Consider the following 24,141-nt stretch of genomic DNA (forward strand, 5'->3'; position numbering starts at 1 on the left):
TGCAACTTTGTTCACTGACCTGTGCAGCTGAGACCAATTTACCTGTTTTTCTGCCCCCAGAAGCCAGACCTGGTCTCTGGTAGGGACGATAGAAGTCAGCATGTCACTCAAGGTAGGCTTGAGTCAAAATTGATCTGACTTCACGATCACGTCCCTCTAGGAGGAAGTCTTTGCCTTCCACCCCATTTTCCATAAGAGTTAAATTCCTTGCTCTGAATTCCAGCCATTTTGACCAGGTCTTTGGTGCCTGTTTCTAGACCTCTCTGATGCCAGTCACTTGTCCATATGGGTCTTTGTTAATTATCTGCAACTCTGTCCTCTGCTCATCCCTTCTTCTACACTGCTTGGATAGAGATGGTTGCTTTGACAATGGTTCTGACCTTTTGCTAATAGAACATGACCATAAAACGTTTGGGTTAGTATTAGGTTCATTTATGTAAAATAGAAAACTAAAATAATTAGCTTACACAAGTAAGAAATGTTTTTTTTTCCCATGTAAAATAAATCCAGGCTGTAGAGTTGCTCTGTGACGTCGTCAGTGTTCACCAATCTCCTTTCGCATTCTTTAATCCTGTCCATAGTGGTGGATTCCACACTCAAGGTTGCCTCCTGATTACCAGACAGTAGCTGTAAAAAAAAAAAATTAACATTCCAGGCAGAAAGAAAGAGGGAGAGAAAAGGAGAAGTGTGTGCCTGTAGGTAAGTCAGTCCACTTTTAAGAACTTCTGTAGATGCTTCACCCAAGGGCTTCTGACATCTCATTGACCACCCCTATCTACAAGGGAGGTTGGTAAGTATACTTCTCAAGATTGCCATATAAAATACTGCATGGGACATTCTTATACTGAGAAATTATTCATAGTTTATCTGAAATACAAAATTAACTGAGAGTCCTATGGTTTTAATTTGTTAGGCTGGCAAACTTAATGGTTTTATTTGACAGGACACATTGTCATGCCCAACAACATGGGCATCTAATCGGAAGCAGAGCAGTCTATTAGCAGTCGCTGCCATGTTGAGCCTTCTGTTTTCTTCTGTTGCTTAATCCTCCAGTTTTTAACCCATGTTTCCTCTCCCTGTTCCCTAGAGTAATTAACCAGTTTTAGTTTCCCTAGGGTTCCTCATCTACTACAATTCTAATATTAAAATGATTTTATTTTTAGCAGTACAATAAATTCCATTGTGTATTTGAAGGTTCCCTTGAGAGGTGAATAGAAAGAGAGGCATTTAGCTCAAACTGGATGTTAAAGATAACTGAATGCTAATATAATTTGTCACATTTATTTTATAGCCTAAATCTTTGGGTCCACCTCCCTATGTAAAATGTCTTCTACCTCACTGCTTTTATAGTACTTAACTCTGGGTTTTAATAATTAATTTTAAGGTAACAAGTATAGGAACAAAAATGGTGATGTAATTATATTAAAAGGAAAGCAGAGGGGAAATAGAGGAAGGTATGGGGAAGTGAGCTGTTTCATCATCCATTGTAATAGGATGACAACATACCATGTTTAACATTGATAAATTATAAATAGTTAAATATATGTATATATTATTTTAAAAGGTTTCTTTTGGGTTTTGGTGGAGTGGGGCAGGGAGCTATTGCCTTTCAATATAAACCATTATTATTTGATTTTTTTAAATCCTGTGATTGAATTATTTCACTGAAAATTGAAATGTGAAGAGGAGATTGCTCACTGTCAAATTACTTCAATTTTTAAATCTGTAAAACTAAAAAGGAATAAAATATTACTTCTATTCGACCAACATAAAAAGGTTTAAAAATATTTTTAAAAGTGTTCTTAAAAAAAAAACCCTATCAGTGAGTGGCAACTGAAAACAAGCTCAGGGCTCCCACTGATTCTGCATTATGGTGAGTTGTATAATTATTTCATTATATATTACAACATAATAATAATAGAAATAAAGTGCACAATAAATATAATGCACTTGAATCATCCTGAAACCATTCCCCCACCCCACATCCCCTCCGGGTCAGTGGAAAAATTTTCTTCCATGAAACCAGTCCTTGGTGCCAAAAAGGTTGGGGACCGCTGCCCTGGACCATCCTATGGACTATGGCCTTGCTCAGTGATGACTGGGTTTTTCACATTGTCCCCCTTTGCTTTAGCATTTTTGAGATTTCAAGGTACTCACCTAAGCAAGGATACTTATGAGATGTAGGTGACATTGGGAGAATATCAATGCAGACAGAGTCTTTTCATGCTGGTTATGCTAGGCTACAAAAGGCATTTAGGCCCACCTGGAATAAAAGTGCTAAGAGGGGAAGATTAATCTTGTTATTAGAATTGATCTTCCTAGACTATATTTCAAGATGATCTCAACCGATAATCCCAGGGACCTTCTGCAGGCTCTCAGGAGGTAAATGCTCTGATGGTCCTGGTTGAGGTGCTCGTGATTCACACAGAGGTCCTGAGACCACACAGCGGTGCTACCAGTGCTCCCGGAAGCCCTGCTGCAGCATCTCGCCCCTCTCCCAACATATGCAACTCAGGGTACCACCCTCTTGGTCTGGATCAGGGATGGAAATATGTGGCATGCGTGCCATTATTCTCCCCATCCTTCCTCCCAGCCCATGGCAGACATTGCTAATCCATCATGGTGGCCTTTTCTGAAAAGTCTGAATGTGGTCTCTAAACGCTCCAAAACACAGTACTCCAAATATCCGCCATCTGTCAAATATCTAGCAGAGCAGGTAGATGATGGGTATTTGGAGTTGGCAAGAGCATGACAGTGGATAGGATCCAAGTGAACAGAGATGGGTATTTTCCTCTTCGTCTAGGAACATCTCTCAGGTATCCATACCTGTCACCATCCTTCCACGAGATCTGGTGACAAAGGTCTTAAAGCAGAGGCTGACAACCCTATAGTTTCTCGCCAGGTAGTTCTTCGATGGGGAGCGGATCTCAGGTAGGTAAACTGGATTTATTGCTAATTAATCATGTTACTTCTTCTCATCAAAGCCAAATGCATCCCCACAATCCTTCTGAAAACAGCTCCAGAGGGCCTCTACCAATAACTGTAGATAAAATTTGCTTGCATCCCATCAATGGAGGCTGTTTAACTGGGCAAATGGGAATCTTGACTGAGGACTGGCAACAAGGGAATCAAAGGATGGCTCGGAAGCTGCCCTTGTCTCAGCACGGCCCATTTCAAGCTGAGGCTTGTGACAGTGCACTAGCTCAGGTGGGCTCAGGCACAGGGTAAGGGAAGTCCCTGCAACAGAAGGCCCGCAAGAAAACAGAATAAGCCAGAACGGATGAAGACCGGCTTCTTTGGCCTGGACAGAGGCCAGGGAAAGACTTGGCTAAAGAAAAGAGCAGTTAGGTGGTCCAAAGTTCAATATTCAGTGGGCAAACCCAGCTTGGATGTGATGACCTCAATGAGCAGAGGCTGGGCTAGTATAACTGGGAAGTCAGATGGGACACTGGTCAATTATCTGGATATCTGCCCTGATAGAGCAGACTTAACAGCTGTGAGCAGAGTTTGGGGAGTGAGATCCAGCTCCTGGAAGGAAAGGCTGGGAGGTACTTGTCTGTGTACCAAGGTCCTAGTCCTAAAGATGCACTTGGGTACCAGTCAGGGAGACTCAGGAGGAGGAACTAGACGAAACTGAAGGTCTATTAAAGAAAAAGAAAACACAAGGCATGGAAAATGCTGTGGTGAAGGAATCTCAGAGGGCACGACTGCAGGAGACCAGGGCTGATACCACCAGACGCTGGGTCCCAGGAGCATGACTTTATTCCAAGCCACCTTGGTGAGGCCACAGTTGCTAAGCTATGTCCTGAGGGAGACTAATCCTAGAGTAGGCACCCAGCTGTGCAGCTCTGAGAAAGGCAAAGACAGAAAACAAGGTGAGGCCCACAACTACGTATCAGACTTTACTTCTCAGTGTCCCCTGTTCCCTCCCAGGGTTCTCTGTACCTGTTCATTTTCTCACATGGCTCCTCCTGCCTACAATCCCTTTCCCTCTTTCCAGGTGAGCTGATCCTATACCTTCCAGCCTTTCTAAGCCAGAAATATTTGGTCCTCACTTAGGACACCTCATTTCACATCGTGTTCTGTTTATCTGCTTACAGATTCCCTCCACCGCACTGAACTTGAGACTGTACATTTTGCATTTTCATATTTCTCCACAATGCACAACACAGTGTTAGTAGATTCTTTTTATTAAATGCTCATAACCTTTCCTCTTTCTTTTAGATCAAATGTCAGCAAACTACAGCCTGTGAGCTAAATTCAGCCCTCTACCTGTTTTTGTAAATAAAGTTTTTTTGAGACACAGTCATGTTCATCATTTATGTACTGTCTGTGGCTGCTTTCACTCTAAAACAACAGTGTTAGGTAGTTGTGACAGAAACATAAAGCCTGCAAAGCTGAAAATATTTATTATCTGGCCCTTTACTAAAAAGTCTTGCTAATCCTTGGCCATTTTTAGTAAGAAAAGAGATGTGCCCTTTGGACTTAATCCATTAAACCGCTCACTGCTTTCCCTCTCACCTTATAAAATCTGCAAGCATCAGAATTGTGAGGAGGAATATTCATCATAATATAGAATCTCAGTTCGGGAAGTGTCAGGTGTCAGCTAAGGGCCCTGTAGGAAATTCATCTACAGCCAAAATGTCTAGAAAGTGTCTAATTATCACTGAAAAATAATGACCTGACATTTTAGATTCATATATAATTTTCCCTGAACTTGGATAATAGGAACCTGCCATTTGTGTCCACCCCAGCTGGAGTTAGTCTCTCCTCCCCCAAAGCCTCCAGAATACTTCATTCTCTCTGTTACAACATCTATTTCAATTGCCCTTGCATTAATTTCTTTTCATGAGTGTACTTCCAGACTCGGGTTATCAACACCCTGGGGTAAGGAACATTTTGTCCAACCCTGCAGCCTCCATGGAGTTTTCCCAAATCAGGTATTGATAAGTGGCAATTGAATGAATGTCACTAAGACAAACATGAAAAATAGGTTTACAATACATTGATCTTATGAAACCAGGGGCAAACCCTCAGCAGAGATTCTTCATACTATGCTTCATGCATACACGTTTTCAATCCTGTTTTTTCTGCTTATATCTCTGTTTCATTTGTTCATATATGTGTACAAAAAGGAAGTCATTTCAAGAATGCTTACTATACAATAGTGCTCTGTTGTTTAAAAAAAACACAAGAGAAAACAATTCTCTTGAAAAAGTAAATGGCTTGTCTGGGGTCAAGCAATTTTCTCAGGAAATTAATATTATTGTAAACTGAAACACCCTTCTGGACTCATTTCCTTAACTCTTTACTGTTAAACTTCAGCAGATAATCCCATTTAGCAATCCAAGTGACAGGTGATCCAATAGGCCTCTGGTTTTCATCTGTGTGAAGTAATATTTATAGTTCAGACCCAGTGGAAACTAACTTGAAAAACAAAGCATCTCTAGGTACTTTATCTGCCTTTGTGTACATAAAGGTATTGGTTGCAAGACGATAGAAACACAGCTTGAATTTGCCTAAGAGAAGGGGATGGGCAGCAGGGGTTGCTGGTTCACAGAATCCAAGGAGGTAAATAACCAAATGATGGGGAAAATTGGGATGCAGCAGAGCTTCTGGAACAATGGGAACCAGGGACTGGAAAGCTACCAGAACTCTCTCCTTCTCCATTTGGAATCTCTGCTTCTCTCCACATGCTACCCTCCATCTCGATAGATCAATCTACTCTACCAGGAGGAAACCTAACCTTACACATCTCCTCTTTTCCCTCTCTTTCAAATCTTACAGATCTATTCCTAAAGAGGGACAGTGTCTCAATTTTAATTAGAAAAATCCCAGGGAAATCCTTTGGGCCCAGGTTGGATCAAACCTAACAGGAGATGTGTCACATAAGAAAATCATACTCTTGACCTAGCCATGAGGGTAAAGAGGGAGAGAGGATGGAGGAGAGACAGATCCTAGGAGAAGGGGGCTGGAAGGTTATTGGGTTAACAACTCCATCAATGTTCTTTGCTTTTTTTTGAGGGCATGGGCTGTCCTATTTACAACCAAATCCCTAAGATTCTGGAAAGACAAAAAAGGGCTAGTGAAGATACTTACCCTGGATACTCGACCTCAGAGAAGAGACTTTCATCATAGTAGCCTCAGCTAAAGGCAGGGAGAGGTGAAATGTTTAACTATAGTCAGTGACAGTAGGCTTCCCATCAAAGGGCTTTGAGAGAAACTGACAAAAAGCACCTAACACGTGTAGCACCTGAAATGGGGCATACTGGGAAGGGTCTGGTCTGTTTTCCTAATACGAAAGACTCTAACTACGGACTGCCTTAAGGTTTCTCCAATCCCTGCCCAGGACTGCGGCCAGCCCATGCAGTGTCTTTGTCTAAATCAGAAAGGCACACCTTCGTCGAGGCAGACCCAGCGCCCACCCACTTCCCTAGCACCCTGCCAGGACTCCTGTGTTGAGTGTTGAATTTCAGCTTCCACGTACCCCTCTGCCAGGCACCCTTGAGCAGGGTCCCACCTGCACAAGCATCTCTGGCAGCCCTGGCCCACCCAGAAGGAGGTGCGGTAGGCAGGCTATCCCTTCTCCAAAAGCGAGACTGCCAGCATCAGTAAAAGTGAAGGCTCAGTGGCAGCTTGGGCTTGGTGATGGGAGACAGTAGCAGGAATGGCAACAATGGCTGAATTCAAAGGGCTCTAGGGATGGACGGCCCACTTCCGGCAGCGGAGCCATGGGGACATGGCTGGGAGTGGAGCGGCCGGCAGCAAACGCCGTGGGCTGAGCCACAGCAGAAGCAGAACTAGCTTCTGAGGCTCCTGGAGCGATTCAAGGAGCAGCAATGATGAGGGTCTGTGCACGCTTGTCTCTCCCACTTACAGAGAGCGTTGTTCTTTACATCAAGAATTAATTAATCAAGAATTTACATAGCAGAATGCCTTGACAGAGATGAAACTTTTTTATCTCCTTCAAATACCATATGATATCACTTATATGTGGAATCTAAAATGTGACACAAATGCACTTATCTACAAAACAGAAACAGACTCACAGACATAGAGAACAGACCTGTGGTTGCCAAGGGGGAGGGGGGAGGCGAGGGAGGGACTGGGAGTTTGGGGTTAGCAGATGCAAACTATTATATACAGAATGGATAGAAAACAAAGTCCTACTGTACAGAACAGGGACCTATATTCAATATCCTATGATAAACCATAATGGAAAAGAATATGAAAAAGAAAGTTATTCATGAATAACTGAATCACTTTGCTATACAGCAGAAATGAACACAACATTGTAAATCAACTATACTTCAATAAAATAAATGTTAAAAAACATTTTTTGGCTCCTTTATTTTTACCTTTGAAACATTAAAAATAACTCCCCTTTGAAGGGGGTGCTTGTGTAAGGATTTAAGGAAGCTGTACTTAGAGGAGGTAATATGAGTGTTTAGGAATGCCGTTTTTAATTGGGTTGGCCCAAAAGTTCGTTCAGCTTTTCCTGTACCAGCTTAAAGAACCCGAACGAACTTTCTGGCCAACCCAATATAATGTTGTATTCAAAGTTGTAGGGTAGCCCTTCTTCAAAGAGAAGTCACACTCCCATTGTCCCCAAAGAGGGAACAGTCAGTCCATTTAAGGTGGGTGTGCAAAAGAAAGGCACTGGCACCCTGAAGCAGAAAGAGAGGGAGGGAAAATGATCAAGGTCAGGGTCTGGGTGCAGGGGACACCAGAATCTGGGTGTGCCTTCTGATACCAGCTGGAGATCGGCATTCACCCTGGAGGTCCTGAGCACCATGAACCTGGGCAATCACGGTGCAGTTCTGCTGCAAATGGGCATCGGGCCAGTGCCTGAAGCAATGGCCAGAATAGAGGAGCCATCATCCCAGCACTGCAGCCCAGAGAATAAGTGCCCAGGCAGTCTGCCACTGTGCTGTTAGAGCCCCATTTATTTTTGTCTTTCAAAGGAGCCGCCCATCAATTTTCCAGTCACTGCATGAGTCAGAGTCTTGTTCCCCAAGAGTTGCTGCAATGCCGCCTCCATTCCACCCTCTTCCCCCACTTCCTGGACTCCATCTGAGACGCCCGTCACCAAGGCTGTGTATGAATTACGGGCTGGGCTGGGTCTCATACTCTGACGCTAGCACAGAGCCACAGGGGGCAGGGAGATGGGAAAGAACTGGGCCCTAGTTATGTGAGTATGTGACAAAAAGTGATATTCAAACCATTGAAGAAAATAATGGATCATTTTATTTTTTGGCCATGCTGCGAGGCATGTGGGATCCTAGTTCCCTGACCAGGGATGGAACCTGCATCCCCTGCATTGGAAGCGCAGGGTCTTAACCACTGGACTGCCAGGGAAGTCCCAAGAACGGATCATTTTAAAATGTTGGGTAAACTGACTTGTAATTAGGGGAAAAAATATTAGCTCATTACTTCACTGCATCTAAATAAATACAGACAGGCCAAAGATTTAATGTAAACATTTTAAACATAAAAGTAATTTTAAAATAGGAAAAACAATAAGTAAATAATGTTGAGTACAAACAATTGGAAACTTCTGTGTGGCAAAAATTTTTAAATCACATATAAGTTTGAAACATAAGTGACAAACAGGAAAGTAATAAGGGTAATGCAAGGCAAAGGCTTTCTATTCATAATATTAAAAGAGCTCATACAAAGCACAAAAAATTAAAACTTCAATAGAAAAAAATGGGCAAAAGTCACAAACAGGTAATTAAAATGCAGATGGCCAATAAATATATGAAAAAATGTTCAACCTCACTAATATTCAAAAGGCAAGTTGAAACAATAACAAGAGAATTTTCACTGTCAGATTGGCAAATTTTTAATTGCTGAAACTCACAAATTGACGAGGTTGGAAGAAATGTGTACTTCACGCTTTTTTTTGTGGGCATGTGAAATAGTACAACTTTCCCAGAGGGCAATCTGACAAGAAGTATCAAAGCATAAGATGTATATACTCTTTGGTGCAACAATTCTGCGTGTGGGACTTTAATCCAAAGAGATTATTACACACATTTGAAAAGATGTATTCAGACTTTACCATTCTGAAAAATGAGAAACAACCTTAATGTTCCTCCGTAGGGACTATTTAAGTAGTTGTGGTACATGCATCCCTGGACTACTCTACAGCTCTTAAAAAGAATGATGTAAATCTGGGACTTCCCTGGTGATGCAGTGGTTAAGAATCTGCCTGCCACTGCAGGGGACACTGGTTCAAGCCCTGGCCCGGGAAGATCCCACATGCCATGCAGCAACTAAGCCCGTGCGCCACAGCTACTGAGCCTGCGCTCTAAAGCCCGTGAGCCACAACTACTGAAGCCCACACGCCTAGAGCCCGTGCTCTGCAACAAGAGAAGCAACCGCAATGAGAAGCCCACGCACCGCAACGAAGAGTAGCCCCCGTTTACCGCAACTAGAGAAAGCCCACACGCAGCAACGAAGACCCAACACAGCCAAAAATAAATTTATAAAAAATATAAAGAATGATGTAAATCTATATTGACACAGAAAGATGACTTCAATTATTGATTCTTTGAGGATCATGCCATTCAGTCATATCAACCACTATCCTTCCTCATCAGCAGTTTCTGATAAATCTCCCCTTATTAATCATAGACTTTGGCACTTAGTTCAGTCTTCCAATTATCATCCAAGGTGACTTAAATATCTGTATGGACAACCCGTACCCTTTCCAGTCTCAGGAATTCTTGAATTCCTCATTTACAATACAATACAGTTGATGTTACTCTGTCGTCACCTACTTTCTTGGCCATGGTCTGCACAAATTGCCCCATCTCTAAAATTACTAAATCAGGCGTCCCTCTCTCTGACCACATCCTCTTTTCCTCTCAACTAGCCTGCTCGATTCTCATGGTACATTTGTTTTTCTTTTGCTTCAGATCTTCTATCCACCCCTCTAGTCACTGTAGACTTAATGATTGACCATTTCAAACATTCTCTTGCCCGTATTTTAAACTCCTTTACCTCATTATTCTCCCCATACCTGCTGCAAAATCTCCTGCCCTTTGTGGTTTGGATTATCTGTTCTTGTTGTTTTTTTCATGCCCTGGCTACCAAGCAACACTAGAGTATCACACCCTGGAAGGCAGGTATCACTACTCATTGATTCACTAATTTCAGCTGGGCCCTTGTCATGAGTTCAGTTCCCACAAAGGCAGAGCCTGAATCAAAGATTTGGATGCAAATGGTTTATTTGGAGATAATCCCAAGTAGAGGAATGAAGTGGGGAGCGAGAAGAGGAGAGAAAGAGGGAGAGAGGGATAGAAATAGAGAGAGAGAGAAGTGGGGCTGGGGGAGAGGGACCAACACAGGGCATGTTAATGAGCAGATTACCACCATGGGCAACTGAAGCTCAGTTCCACCGGGACCTCCAAGAGACTGTGTAGAGCCACTCCTTCCTCTCTGCCACTGGTTGAGGACTGCTCTCAGAGGCTTTAAGTCCCTCTCATTCCAGGCGGCCTCGTGAACAGGTCACACAAGCTCCTAGCCGGAGAACACCCTCGGGCAGAGTTGTAGGTGTTTGTGGTAGAAAGTTATCAGCACGTGTGCACCAGAACTGTGAGTGTCAGGGGATGTTGGTGGGTCACCAACCGCATATGCTCCAGCCTCAATGTGGCCCTGCCCCTCCCACTGCCCAGCTGTGTGTGTTTGTGGACCCACCACTGCAATCAAGACACAGAACTATTCCATCACCACAAAGAGCTCCCTATTTGCAACTCTTTTTACATGTTTCTTTCTTTTTTTAAAATTCTCATCAGATCCTTGAGTGAAGGGACATCTATGTTATTTGGTTTTGTGTTTTCAGAGTCTCATGTGGTGCCTTGCTCTTAGAAGGCACTGCTAAATGTTTGTGAAAGCAAGGATGGAAGAATGAAGAGGGATTCTATCTATGGAGGCCAGGGACAGTTGCCTGGGATCCAGAACAGGTTATGACAATGCTTAGCTCCAAACCAGTGGCCAGGGACCTGAGGACAGAGGCCTCCTCCTTGGATTTACCTCCTGTTTGAAGAATATGTTGGCAGATACAAGAAGAGTAAGAACAGTGAGGCTCTCCCCACATTAATTCCAATAATCACAGCTCTGCCTGTAGTAGAGAAGGACTTTCTCAATCCAGTACCTTTTGTGGGAATCTCTCACATCACACCACATGGCCACTTACCCACTCCACCCATCTGATGCCTGCCCTGCTCTGCCTCACATCACTGGCACATCCTCTGCTTGCTGGAAGAATTAGGAAGACCATCCTGACCTCATCTGGTTTGCTACCTGGCCAGCATGTGGGGCAACACTTGTCTCAAGGCTCAAGGAAAGTGTTCAGTCCTAGGGCATGATTTTAAAATTTTTTCTTAGTAGTAATTGCTCTTGATAGATAAGTAATATTTTTGTTTGCTCAGTAATTATTATAGTCAATAGGAAAACTCTGAAGCTGGGAAGAGAGAAAAGCATAGAAGAAAACAGCTAAAGAAACTGCCTAGACAATTACACATACATTCACGGCTATACACACCCCATACAGAAAGTGTGTGTGAGTGTGTGTGTGTGTGTGTGTATCATCAAGTTACTATTCTTATTAGAAGGAGAAATAAGGGAATATTTATCAAACATGATCCATGTTATTATAATAGATTTTAATCAGAGCAAAAGTCAATTTGTGTTCCCTTAAATAGCATGGTTAAAGCCTCCAAAATGAGAAATATTAGCTTGGAATCTCTTTGTCAGCAATGAGCAATTTGTGTTGTCTAGTCTGCAAGTCTCAAAGGGCAATTATTTGATTTCCAAGTCTTAACCTCGTTTATCAGTGGTAGTTTATAAACTTGGTGTAGCGATTTGTGAGCTGATGTCATGCTTACAGCAGGGTGGTTTGGAAATGGTCCAAATGGGAATTCATTTTCTTTTTCCTTCCTTCTTTTTTTTTGGCCACGCTGCATGGCATGCAGGATCTTAGCTCCCCAGCCTGGGATCAAACCCATGCCCCCTGAAGTGGAAGTGCAAAGTCTTAACCACTGGACCACCAGGGAAGTCCCAGGAATTCATTTTTGATGGACGAAGGGAGAGGCATGGAATTAAGGCAATACTTGGCTCCATCATCTGGGAAAATTGGGGGGGTTTGGAAGTACAGTGTGTCTTGTCATTAAGTGGAAGACCCACTGATCTCATGTCAGAGCGTGTTTGATTTTAAAGATCAATGTTCGCAGAGAGCACATACAGGATGGACATGCTTAGAAGGACAGGAATCTTGTTTAATTCACTGGCGTTTCCTCAGTGCTCAGAATAGTTCTTGGTGGATGGTGGACTCTCAGAAAATTTTTGTTGAATGAATAGTCAATACTTACACCGCATACAAGGGAGAAAGGACAAATCAATAGGTGTTCAATTATCAACCAACCCAGGACACTCTGGGTAATAATGTCACAGCTCAGACTTAGCCACAGAGCCTGTTGGGTCACAGCAAAATGAAAGAGGATTGAGAGAGAAACAAGGAGTCAGAAGAATAAGGACAGAGGGGACAACCAAACCAGCTCGGGAAACCATCTGTGGTTCAGGGCCAGCTTGGGTTGGGTTTGGGCAAGTTGGTCCAGTCTGGAGGGAGGGAATGACAGCGTGAGTCCCAGTGACAGGCTAGAATCAAAGTCAGGTGGATGGAGAACATTCCAGTCCTAGCAGAACCTAGTCAGTGGCTGAAGATATGAGAGAAAGGATTTCGTCTTATAGGAGAGGGGTCTGGAAAGAGCTAAGAAGGGTGAAAGGATCCAAACACCAGCAAAGTACTAGACTGCAGGACAGTGGAATGGAGATCCACCCAAACTTACTGGGCTGACCTGGCAGATGACTGGGGAAGGCTGATATCTGGTGGGTCCACATGGATGTCCAAGGCGCCTGGTTTTCTAGGTCATTTTCTAATCCTGAAGGTTCACCAGATGACGGGCAAGGGCTCATATTGTAGGCAGGGCTGAACCTACAGGTAAAGGGAAGCAGATCAGCCCCTCACTGTGTGCTTCCATGGTATCCTCAACATGCTTTGGGGTAACGCTTATCACACTTGCAATTCCTTCAATGACTTGTGTTTCTTCCAGGTGCAAGGGGCTGTTTTATTTTTATTATCACTGCATGCACAGCACCAATACTTGGCACATAGTAGGCACAAAATATGAGTAAAAGAAAGAACCAGGGCCTCTCTACAGAAGAGGCTTGGGAAAGCAGAGAGAGACTCTGAGACTTGGCAGACTTACATCCCAGCAGTATTTCTCACCCCCTCCACCTCTTATGTCCTTGCAATGGTCAGACTGGCATTGAGAAGAAGGAAGGAGACTAGTCATGGCCAGCCTTGCAGAGTAAAGCTCAACAAGGCAGCCCAGAATGTATATATATCTATGTTTTGGGTTAGCCAAAAATTTCGTTCTGGTTTTTCCGGAAGATGTAAGATGTTACAGAAAAACCCAAACGAACTTTTTGGCCAACCCAACATAACTGAGTCATATTGCTGTACTGTAGAGACTGGCACAGCACTGTAAATCAACTATACTTCAATAAACAAATAAAACAAAACAAAACAAACAAACGAGTCACCCTGGCCACACTGCCCCTTTTTTCCTGAGCAGCCCCAGATTTTCTGTTGCAGTTATATACTTTGCTCTTTAAAGAATGTATTTTCATGCCAGTATTTTCTTCTACTTTACAGCAGAGAGCTAGTAAGACAGTATGAGTTTCAAGGAGAGGAAAGGTGAGGAGCAGAGAGAGGAAAGAGAGAAAGAAAAGGGAGAAATTGCTAAGGAGAAGCAAATTGGAAATCTCTGAGCTATTTTCCATATTTCAAGAAATAAATAAAATCACAAAATCTCCAACTTAAAGACTGCTGAGACTAAAATATCAAATTGCTTAGCGTTTGATTTAAATTATATCAACTAAGTTAATCTCTCTGGGTATATCATGCCAATTAGAAGTATCATTTGAGAATTCTATATGAAAGTGATTTGTAACAATGGAAAACAGAAACATTGTTACTTAATAAATACAATTTTGTAGACAAAGATTTTTCAACTATAGGATGAATGGAGGAAGATGTAATTAAATTCATGGGGTCCTAGAGTATTCTTATATGGTTTGGGGAAACAAGACATTCATCGATGTGCCTGACTGAAAGATATTGCTCAAGAGCCACATGTTGAATTAATAAACAAACAGATATCTAGGTTGTAGGCTTAAAAAAAAAAAGAAGAAGAAAAGAAAAGGAAGAAATTAGGATACCCTAGTACCACTTGCGCCAGGACAGGATAGGGATTGCTGATGGCCCACCTCCCAGTTACTGCCCCCATCCTACCTACTCCTGACTTCCACTCTCCCAAAACACTGCAGCTGCAGCAAACTGCAACCTCGGGAGAGCCATCCCAGAGACAGCGGGAGCCCTGCCCACCGCATCCCAGCACAGCACCCACCTTTGTTCTGAGGCCTGACTTCCCATACCATATACACTGCAGTTCTGCTCTCCTGTGTTTACTTGACCTTTTAGGGCTTTTTTTCTTTGTAGCATAAGCATCTCAATCAGTGAGACAGAGCTGGAAGGTCATACACTCTACAATGCCTCTGAAACTAAAGCTAATAAATATCTGAAAAATGGGTGAATGGTGGGAAAGAAAGACTCTGTGTGTGTCTATGTGAGATTTTAAACTAACGGGAAAATCATTGTAAATAGAATTCCAACAGGACAAAATCCTATCCAACAGGAAATTGTAAATAGTCCTAAGAAATAGCAAAGAACATAAACTGTTTGCAGAAAAAACTGAGGGATGACATCATCACCTCTAAAAGGACTCGGTGTCCGAAAAAAAAAATAAACTGACCCATGAAGCAAAGAGATAACAGGACCATATCTGGAATGTGGGATTCTTTGCCCCATATTTTCATAGCAAGTTAAAAAAAAAAAAAAGGATTTCAAGCATGATTCTAAGAGGGAGGAGGGAAAAAACAAACAAACCAACTGAACATGCAGCTTCTATTCTAGTGGAGTGACAAGTAATAAACCAATAAACAACACAGTATATAATACAGTGGCATGTAATAATAAGCACTCTAAAGAAAATGAAGTGATGGAATGCTTTTTTACATAGGATAGTAAGGAAAGGCCTTTATGAGGAGATGGTATTTGACAAAGATCTGAATGGCGTGAGGACACAAATAGTGTGGCTATCTAGGGAGAACAGTATTCTAGGCAAAGGAAATAGCATATGCAAATGTCCTGAGGCAGGCACATGCTTGGGGAGCTCCCAAGAGAGCAGGAAGGCAAGTGTGACTCAAGAGGTGTAAGGAAAAAAAGGTAGGAAATGAGATCAGAGAAGTAGGCAGGGGCCGGACCATACAGAGTCTTGTAGGCGTGATGAAGACTTTGGATTTTCTTTAAGATTAGCTGTAAGCCCCTGGAGAGGGTTGAACGGTGAAGTGACATTATCTGACTTATGTGTAGAAGGATTGCGAGGGTGAGAATGAGAGCACGGAGAGTTGTTGGGTGACAATCATCCAGATATGAGATGATGGTGCCTTAGCCTGGGTAGTAAGAAGACACTGTATTTGAAGGGAGACATTATAATAGCCTTGTTGTCAGGTTGGTCACAAGGTGTGAGAGAAGGAGGAAGCATGGAAGTATTTGTTCTGAGCAACTTGGGAGAATGGTGTCACCATTCACTGAGGTGAGCATCATTCAGGAAAGAGCCATTGGGGGAGGGGAGGTGTTGAAAAGTTTGGTCTTGACTGGTTAAGAAGATGTGAGATATATATATGTAATGGAATATTACTCAGTCATAAAAAAGAATGAAATAATGCTATGTGCAACAACATGGATGGACCTAGAGATTGTCATACTAAGTGAAGTAAGTCAGACAGAGAAAGACAAATATCACGTGCTATCACTTATATGTGGAATATAAAAAATAATACAAATGAATCTACATACAAAACAGAAACAGACTCACAGACATAGATAACAAACAAAGGTGGGGGGAGGGATAAATTAGGAGTATGGGATTAACAGATACGATTACTATACATAAAATAGATAAGCAACAAGGATTTACTGTATAGCACAGGGAGCTACATTCAACATCTTACAATGGAAAATAATCTGAAAAAAACATATATATAACTGAATCACTTTGCTGTACACCTGAAACTAACACAATATTGTAAATCAACTATACTTCAATAAAAAATTTTGGTCTTGGATATGTCAATTTTGAAATACAAATTCGACATCCAAATTCAGCAGGCAGTAGCAATGAGATTTTATAGTGGAACATTAATAAAAATAGTGACTACAGCAAATATTTCTGCGACAGGTTCGAGGGCCTGTGTGGGGACAGCAGCAGGATAAAATAGGAGCCACCTCGCAGGCAAAGAGAACCGAAGGTGAAATGGTGGCCAGCAGTTCAGAGGCCCTCGTGCACTGGTGTCAGGCACGGCGTTAGCCAGGCGACAGTGGCGGCATTTGGGCAGGTAAGGGAAGGGGATTTCTCAATTGGGTACAAATAACTCCAGTGTCACACTTGTTTTCACCCTGTCTATAGATTCTGAGACCGAGGGTGTGAGGCAAAAATAAATCACTTAGTATTTCTAAGCCTCTTATTTTTATCTGTAAAGTAAGGAAGATAGACTAATAATACTAATTAGAAAGAATAATTATTGAATATTTTTCTATATGCCGGACCCTGTACTAATTATTTTACAAGGACTGTCTCCTTTAAATGTCACAATAACCCAGAAGACAGATGTCATTTTACAGACAAGGAAACTGAGATTTAAAGAAGTCAAGGAACTCTCCCAGGGTCACATAGCTTGTAAGCAGTTAACGGACAGAGACCAGGATTGAAATCCAGATAGTCTGACTCTAGAGCCTGCTGAACAGTTTGACATTCAGCTCTCATGCCCTCTTAACATAGGATAAAAATGCCACCTCACATAGGTGTTACATATGACAAAGCACCCCTGAGAAGCACCGGCATGTTTAATTCAGGGTGCCTAAGGTAGTAGTAGCTGGCCAGCCTCAAATGGTGTGGTGGACTGAATGGTGCCCTTCTCTCCCCACTGCCTCCTCCCCATGACCATTAGGATGTCCATGTCCTAATCTCTGGAACCTATGGCTGCTACATTATATGGCTAAAGGGATTTTGCAGATGTGATTAGATTGGGGATCTTGAGATGGGGAGATTGTCCTGGATTATCCAAGTGGGCCTGAAGGCAATGTGAAGATGGAAGTAGAGGAAGATTGAGATTTAAAGATGCTATGCTGGGACTTCCCTGGTGAACCAATTAAGACTTTGCCTTCCAATGCAGTGGGTGCATGTTCGATCCCTGCTTGGGGAGCTAAGATCCCGCATGCCTTGTGGCCAAAAAACCAAAACATAAAACAGAAACAATATTGTAATAAATTCAATAAAGACTTTAAAAATGGTCTACATCAAAAAAACTCTTTTTTTAAAAAATAAAGATGCTATGCTGCTGGCTTTGAAGATGAAGGAAAGGTCCATGAGCCAAGAAATGCAAGAAGGGACTTCCTTGATGGTCCAGTGGTAAAGAATCCACCTTCCAATGCAGGGGACGCACGTTTGATCCCTGGTCGGGGAACTAAGATACCACATACCGCGGAGCAACTAAGCCTGCGCGCCACAACTACTGAGCTCGCGCACTTCAATAAGAGAGCCCGCGTGCCGCAAACTACAGGGCCCATGCACCCTGGAGCCCACGCACCACAATTAGAGAAGAGAAAACCCCATGCACCACAACTAGAGAGAAGCCCAAGTGCCGCAACGAAGAGACCACGCCACAAGGAAAGATCCCACATGCCTCAACGAAGATTCCATGTGCTGCAACTAAAACCCAATGCAGGGGCTTCCCTGGTGGCGCAGTGGTTAAGAACCTGCCTGCCAATGCAGGGGACACGGGTTCGAGCCCTGGTCCAGGAAGATCCCACATGCCGTGGAGCAACTAAGCCCGTGTGCCACGACTACTGAGCCCATGTGCTGCAACTACTGAAGCCCACGCACCTAGAGCCCGTGCTCTGCAACAAGAGAAGCCACTGCAATGAGAAGCCCACTCACCGCAACTAGAGAAAGCCTGCGCACAGCAACGAAGACCCAACGCAGCCAAAAATAAAAATAAATAAAAATTAAATAAATTTTTTAAAAAAACCAATCAATTAAAAAAAAAGACCCAATGCAACCAAAAAGAAAAAAAGCAATACAGCTCTAGGAGCTGGAAAAGGCAAGGAAATAGATTCTCCCCAAGAGCCTCCAGAAATGAACAGCCCTGCTGACACCTTGGCTTAGCCCACTGAAACCAATTTTGGACCTCTGGCCTCCAGAACTATGAGAGAAAAATCTGTGCTGTTTTTAAGCTGTCAAGTTGGTGGTAATTTGTTACAGCAGCCATAGGAAACTGATACAACAGGGCAGTGTGGCAGGCATGACAGCTATTGGCGAGGGTGATGTAGAATTGGTGAGGTGGTGAAAGTCCCTGGATGTCTTCAAGGGTAGGACAGTCTGTGAGAAAATGCTAAGAAGTAGCCTCAAGCTTGGGATGGATGTAATTTCTAACCAGCTCATAGAAGGCTGTGCTTCCAGAAAGGTCAGGAACTGGTTTCCCGCCATGAAAAGCTATGTTGAATCAAAGCAAGTTGTGCGCTGCCCAGACTTTCTTTAAGGTTAAGGAGTGACACAACTGCACCAGGTGAGATTGGATCCCAGGCTTTGTGGGTGAGGAATGGCACCTTGGCTTAGCACCCAGGACCGTGCCTTGTGCATAAAGGGGCTCCAGTAAAATTGTCCTTTGTTTTCTCCTGGACAGTGTGGCTCAAAAACAAGAAACACATAGACATACAGATACGTTCTCTTTCTAGATTTCTAAATAAAGCCCTGGGGAAAAAATGACACATAGGGAGTGGTTCTGATTCTAAGGAAATTCATGCCATTTTTCATGCATAGCCAGACTCATGAGCATTCTGCCCATAGAAGGAAAAAATGTCAGCATTAGCAAGAACAAGTTACCACTGTACCTGATTTATCGCTGGCTCTGGGGTAACTGCAAACATATTCCGTAATAATTTCATTTTAATCAACCATTGTGTACTAATTTAAACACCAATACATTACCTTTATTTTTTGGAATTAAATTAAATTAATTAATTAAGTTATTTATTATTTTTGGCTACGTTGGGTCTTCGCTGCTGCGTGTGGGCTTTCTCTAGTTGCGGCGAGCTGGGGCTACTCTTTGTTGCAGTGCGCGGGCTTCTCATTGCGGTGGCTTCCCTTGTTGCGGAGCACGGGCTCTAGGCACGTGGGCTCTAGAGTGCAGGCTCAGTAATTGTGGCATGCGGGCTTAGTTACTCCGCGGCATGTGGGATCTTCCCAGACCGGGGATCAAATCCATGTACCCTGCATTGGCAGGCGGATTCTTAACCACTGCACCACCAGGGAAGTCCCTACACTACCATTTTTAACAGGACTATCTAAATTTCCTAAAGTTGTTCCCTGTAAAGTCTGCTTGCCAAACACTGGGAGTATTGCTGATTTTCTCCCAAGGAAAGCATCATTCACAGAATGGCATTGTATCATTTCAGAACTCCAAGGTTTTTAGAAAGCTTCAAGTACACTTGGTTTGAGTGACATTGAACTTAATGGGTTTTGGTACACAGTTATTAGAATTCACAAATTCAACCCCAGATACCTCATTTTTATTATTAATTTTTTCCTGATTATTAAAAACAGTGCATGTCATTGTAGAAAATTTAGGAATGCAGAAAAGTGTACAATAGGAAAATACAAATCAGCCATAACAGAACCACCTGGATACAGAACTATTAGCATCTCACTGAATTTTTTAATATATTTTATTTCAAGACAATTTTTAAATGTTTATATACTAATGTGTGTGTGTTTTCTTTTTACAACATTCAGAACATACTGAAAAACTACAACCTGAATTTTTATTGTATCACAAACATTCTCCCAGGTCATTAAATATTCTTGAAAAAAATCTGAGTTTACTGGTTGTATCACATGGATTTACTATACTTATTAATGATTTTACATTATTGGATTTTAGATTGTTTTTCCAAGATTCAATTATGAGTCTTGTACTTAAATATTTGTGACAACTTCTAATCATTTCACTAGCTAAATTCTTAGAATTACTGGGTTAGAGGATAGTAATTTTTAAAGGTCCTGATACAGAAAGGTAATAACAGTTTATATTTCCACCAAACTTATACCCATTCTGAGTATTATCTTGTTTACATTAAAAACTAAGACTCAAGAACAAACAGAAAGACTCCAACAGTCATAAACATGCACATGTCAGATCATAAGTAAATCTACCTTTCCTGAACAGACAACTGAAATTTCCGCCTGAACAGACAACTGGAATTTCTAGCAGAATTTCACATTTACAGGCAGTTTTAAAAAAGCAATGTTTTCCTTCTTACTTCTTTTCTGGTGTGTGTGTGTGTGTGTGTGTGTGTGTGTGTGTGTGTGTGTGTGTGTTCCAATGAGTGTCTATAACTTTTATAATCAGGAAAACAAGTCCTAAGTTAAAAACCTGAGGATACTCAATAGTTGTACAAAGACTTGCTGAATTAGTACACCTATTTATATACATCTTTCAGTAATAGAACACAATCAGAATATTTGCTTTCCTTACATGTCAAATGGGATCCAGTGAAAGAAAGACTATTTTGTGTTTGTTATTTTTGTTTGTTTAGTTTACCAAAAAGATTTTTAACAGAAAGAAAACAATGCAACTGGAACAGTTAAAAGAGGCACTGCCTTAGATAGTGTTGCTTGAGTTTCTTTGCTCAGAATGGAAGGGAAAATGATCTTTTTCTATTAAAAATCCTAAAAGACTCCTTTGCCCCTCCACCTGCCCTTACCTCTTCTACCATCTCTTTTCTCCTCTACCCATCAGACTTTTGAAAGTTGTCTACATTTACCGGAAGGCTTCGCTTCCTCTGTCCCAATGGTTGGCTCTGTCCCAACCATTCCGCTAAAACATGATTTTCAAGAGCAATCAGTGACTTTCTATTGAGAAATCCATTGATTACATTTTGTCCTTATTTTAGTGGATCTTTCTGCTGAATGTATTGCTGGAGACTACTTCTTCCTTAAAATTCTCAACCCTTGGCTTTGGTGACACCATATTTTCCTGAGGCTTCTTAAACCCTTCTAATCCTTTCTTCTTGGCCAACTTCCTAAGCTCCTCTTCCACTGCCCACTCCATAGGTCTCGATATTCTCTCATTTTCCCACTAGTTCTCTTCTCTTTTTGCTCTACGTGTCCTCCCTGGCAGACCTCACACGCTCTTGTAGTTGTAACAGATACCTGAATGCCAAGTCTCCCAAACCGATACCTCCCTAAAGCCTCAGACACACAAATCTGTCTGTTCAACTTATCCATTGAAATCTACCACCTCAGACACTGCCAGTGAATTGACTGAAATTGGTCTTTGACTGTGACTTTTCCTCCTTTGTTAATCATATTGCTTTCTTTCACTTAACTTCATATTTCGATTTTCCCTTGCTCAATTTTTGATAATATGCCTGGGTGATTAGTTAGGATGATTTCTCAACATTATAAAATGCTGTGGAAAAATACACATATTTGGTGTATGTGGTTTCCCAGTTTTCAGCGATACAATAATCATTTTTCATTAGGAAGATATACTTTTTCAAAGACTTGTCCAAAACCGTATCAGGTTGCCTTTTGGTGCAATAAGCAGGAATTTATTAAAGTGAAATATAAAGGCATGCTTGTGCTCTTGTGCCTCTGACCAACATATCTTATTCAGGTTGGGTGGAGATTGGCTGTGTTTTCTAACTCAAGGAATGGACTTCTTATGAAAGGTCATCTGTCTAATGCATCCAGCCTTGTCAACTAAAAGTGCTAGCCATCTTATTTCTGTCTGTTTGAAGCACTCCAGCATACATAGCTCTAAAAGCTGATAAGATATTCCATGCTGTAAGACTCCAGTAGGATAAAAACTTCCCTCTATTCAGAACTGCTTTAAAAATTCTGACCTGTGAGAAAAAGAAGAAAAAATCCTGGACAACAGTAAATTCAACATCATGTAAGGTCTGAATGTTAATAATTCACTTTAATTATTTGCATATATTTAGCACATCATTTGACGACTTTCACATGCCTGCTACAGAACGCAGCATCCTTTTGCCTTCAAGCCAAGATACATTTGGATGTCTGTAGACCTACTCTTCACTTTTAGGAGGAAGGAGATTCTTTAGAATCCACTCTATTCATGTGTGTGTAATAAACCATCTTTCCTAGTCTTCCTTTTATAGCCTATTAACATAAATGACCCCCACCCTTTATTACTATCCCCCTTCTAGAAGACATGTAGAGTTTCTCTCTTGAGTGAAGATCTCTACTCTAAGTTGGGAATTGACATTATTATGCATTTGGCAATGTTATTCATTGTCAGTCAATAAATTTTTTTGAACACTTGCTATGTTTCAGGCATTGTTCTGAGAACTTCAGATTTGGCCTTGAAACAAAGAGACAAGGTCTGTTCTCATAGACCTTAAATTTCTGGGGGGGGTATGATTTCAGTCAGTTAAAAAATTGAGTGAACAAGATAATTTCAGGTATTGCTATGAAGAATATATAGCCCAGTAATGTGCTAGAGAGTGCGGCGGCAGGGGGGGCTACTTCAGATTTGATGCCAAGGGAAGGCTCTCTGAGCAGGGGGCCTACAAAGGTAAGCCACCCCTCCCACTCCCAGCCTAGTCTGACAAGGAGGGATTGAGAAAAACTAGCTGAACTTCCTTATGAAATACACTAAAAGCTTTCTCAGTGACAGTGGGGATGGGAAGTAATCTTAGGGAGATTCTTTGATGTGAACTGATATTTTTTCTTCTTTTCCCACTTCTTCTGACTGGAGCCAGGACAGATGTCAGAGTCCTAGATTTCAGGAAGCAGGCACAGTGTATCTGTTTCCTAAGGCTGCCATCATAAATTACGACAAGCTGGAACAACGGAAATTTATTCTCTCACAGTTCTGAAGGCTAGAAGTCCAAAATCAAGTTGTTAGCAGGGCCATGTTCCCTCCAAAGACTATAGGGAAGGATTCTTCTTTGCTTCTTCATAGCTTTTGGTGGTTGCCAGCAATCCTTGGTGTTCCCCTTGGCTTGCGGCAGCATGACTTTAATCTCTGCCTCAGTTTTCACATAGCCTTCTCCCCTGTATCTCCTCTGTGTCTGTTTCCCTCTTTTTATAGATACTGGTCATTGGATTTAGGAGGACCTACCCTAACCCAATAGGACCTCATCTTAAATTGATCACATCTGCAAAACCCTACTCCAAATAATGTCATATTCACAGGTTCTGGGTAGACATGAATTGCGGAGGAAGGGAAAGTATTCAACCCACAGCAGAGAGTCAGCTGGAACTGTCATCAGTGGGAGGAAACATACCCCAGTAACTTGATGTCATCCAGGGACTAAAGAAGAAGGAAAACTGCGGGGACCACCTGAGAGGCATGGTCTGTGGAGTCTTGGAACACTGTTATTTGGTATATAATTTTAACTTTGCTTCCAGTGTCATCAATCCCTTCTGTCATCCTCAAGAATTGAGTTAGGTGTGGCTGGGCCTTTGGGCCTCGGCGGGAGGGCGCCAGGGCTTCACCTCCAAGGCGGGTCCCCGGGTAGAGGCCGGAGCATCTAGGCGGGTGCTGAAGGGCGGCGGGAGGTAGAGCGGGCACCACACATGACCCACACCCTCCGCCTTATCCCCCCTCAGGGAAGTGGGCCAGATCCTGGAGCCACTAGCGCTTGCGGACTTCAGCAGTGGAGAGGCCGTGGCACGGCCGGAGAAAGCCATTGCGTTCGCCTACAGGCTCTGCGCCGTGGCCACGGACCGGGTGGAGCCCGTGCAGTCAGTCCTGGAGGATGGATGCCTGTGCTTGAGATCCGACAATGTGGTAGAAGGCAACTGTGCCGAAGAACTGCTACAAAACTCCCGTCGAGGTGTGGAGGAGTATTTTGTGGCCCCCCCAGGTCGTATCTCTTGGCCAAAGCTAGATGAAAAAGAGCCCCTCTCACACTACTGA

General features: G+C 42.4%; 1 pseudogene across 1 annotated transcript; it reads left to right on the forward strand.

Annotated features, from left to right (window-relative positions):
• Positions 1–2,596: 2,596 nt before the first annotated feature.
• Positions 2,597–24,141, forward strand: LOC309640512 (glutamyl-tRNA(Gln) amidotransferase subunit C, mitochondrial pseudogene; annotated as a pseudogene). Its single transcript has 3 exons — positions 2,597–2,716; positions 2,804–2,931; positions 23,832–24,141. The product of its transcript is annotated as a glutamyl-tRNA(Gln) amidotransferase subunit C, mitochondrial pseudogene (transcript).

This window comes from Balaenoptera physalus (genome assembly GCF_965194825.1).
Source record: "Balaenoptera physalus genome assembly, chromosome: 13".
Taxonomy (NCBI): Eukaryota; Metazoa; Chordata; class Mammalia; order Artiodactyla; family Balaenopteridae; genus Balaenoptera; species Balaenoptera physalus.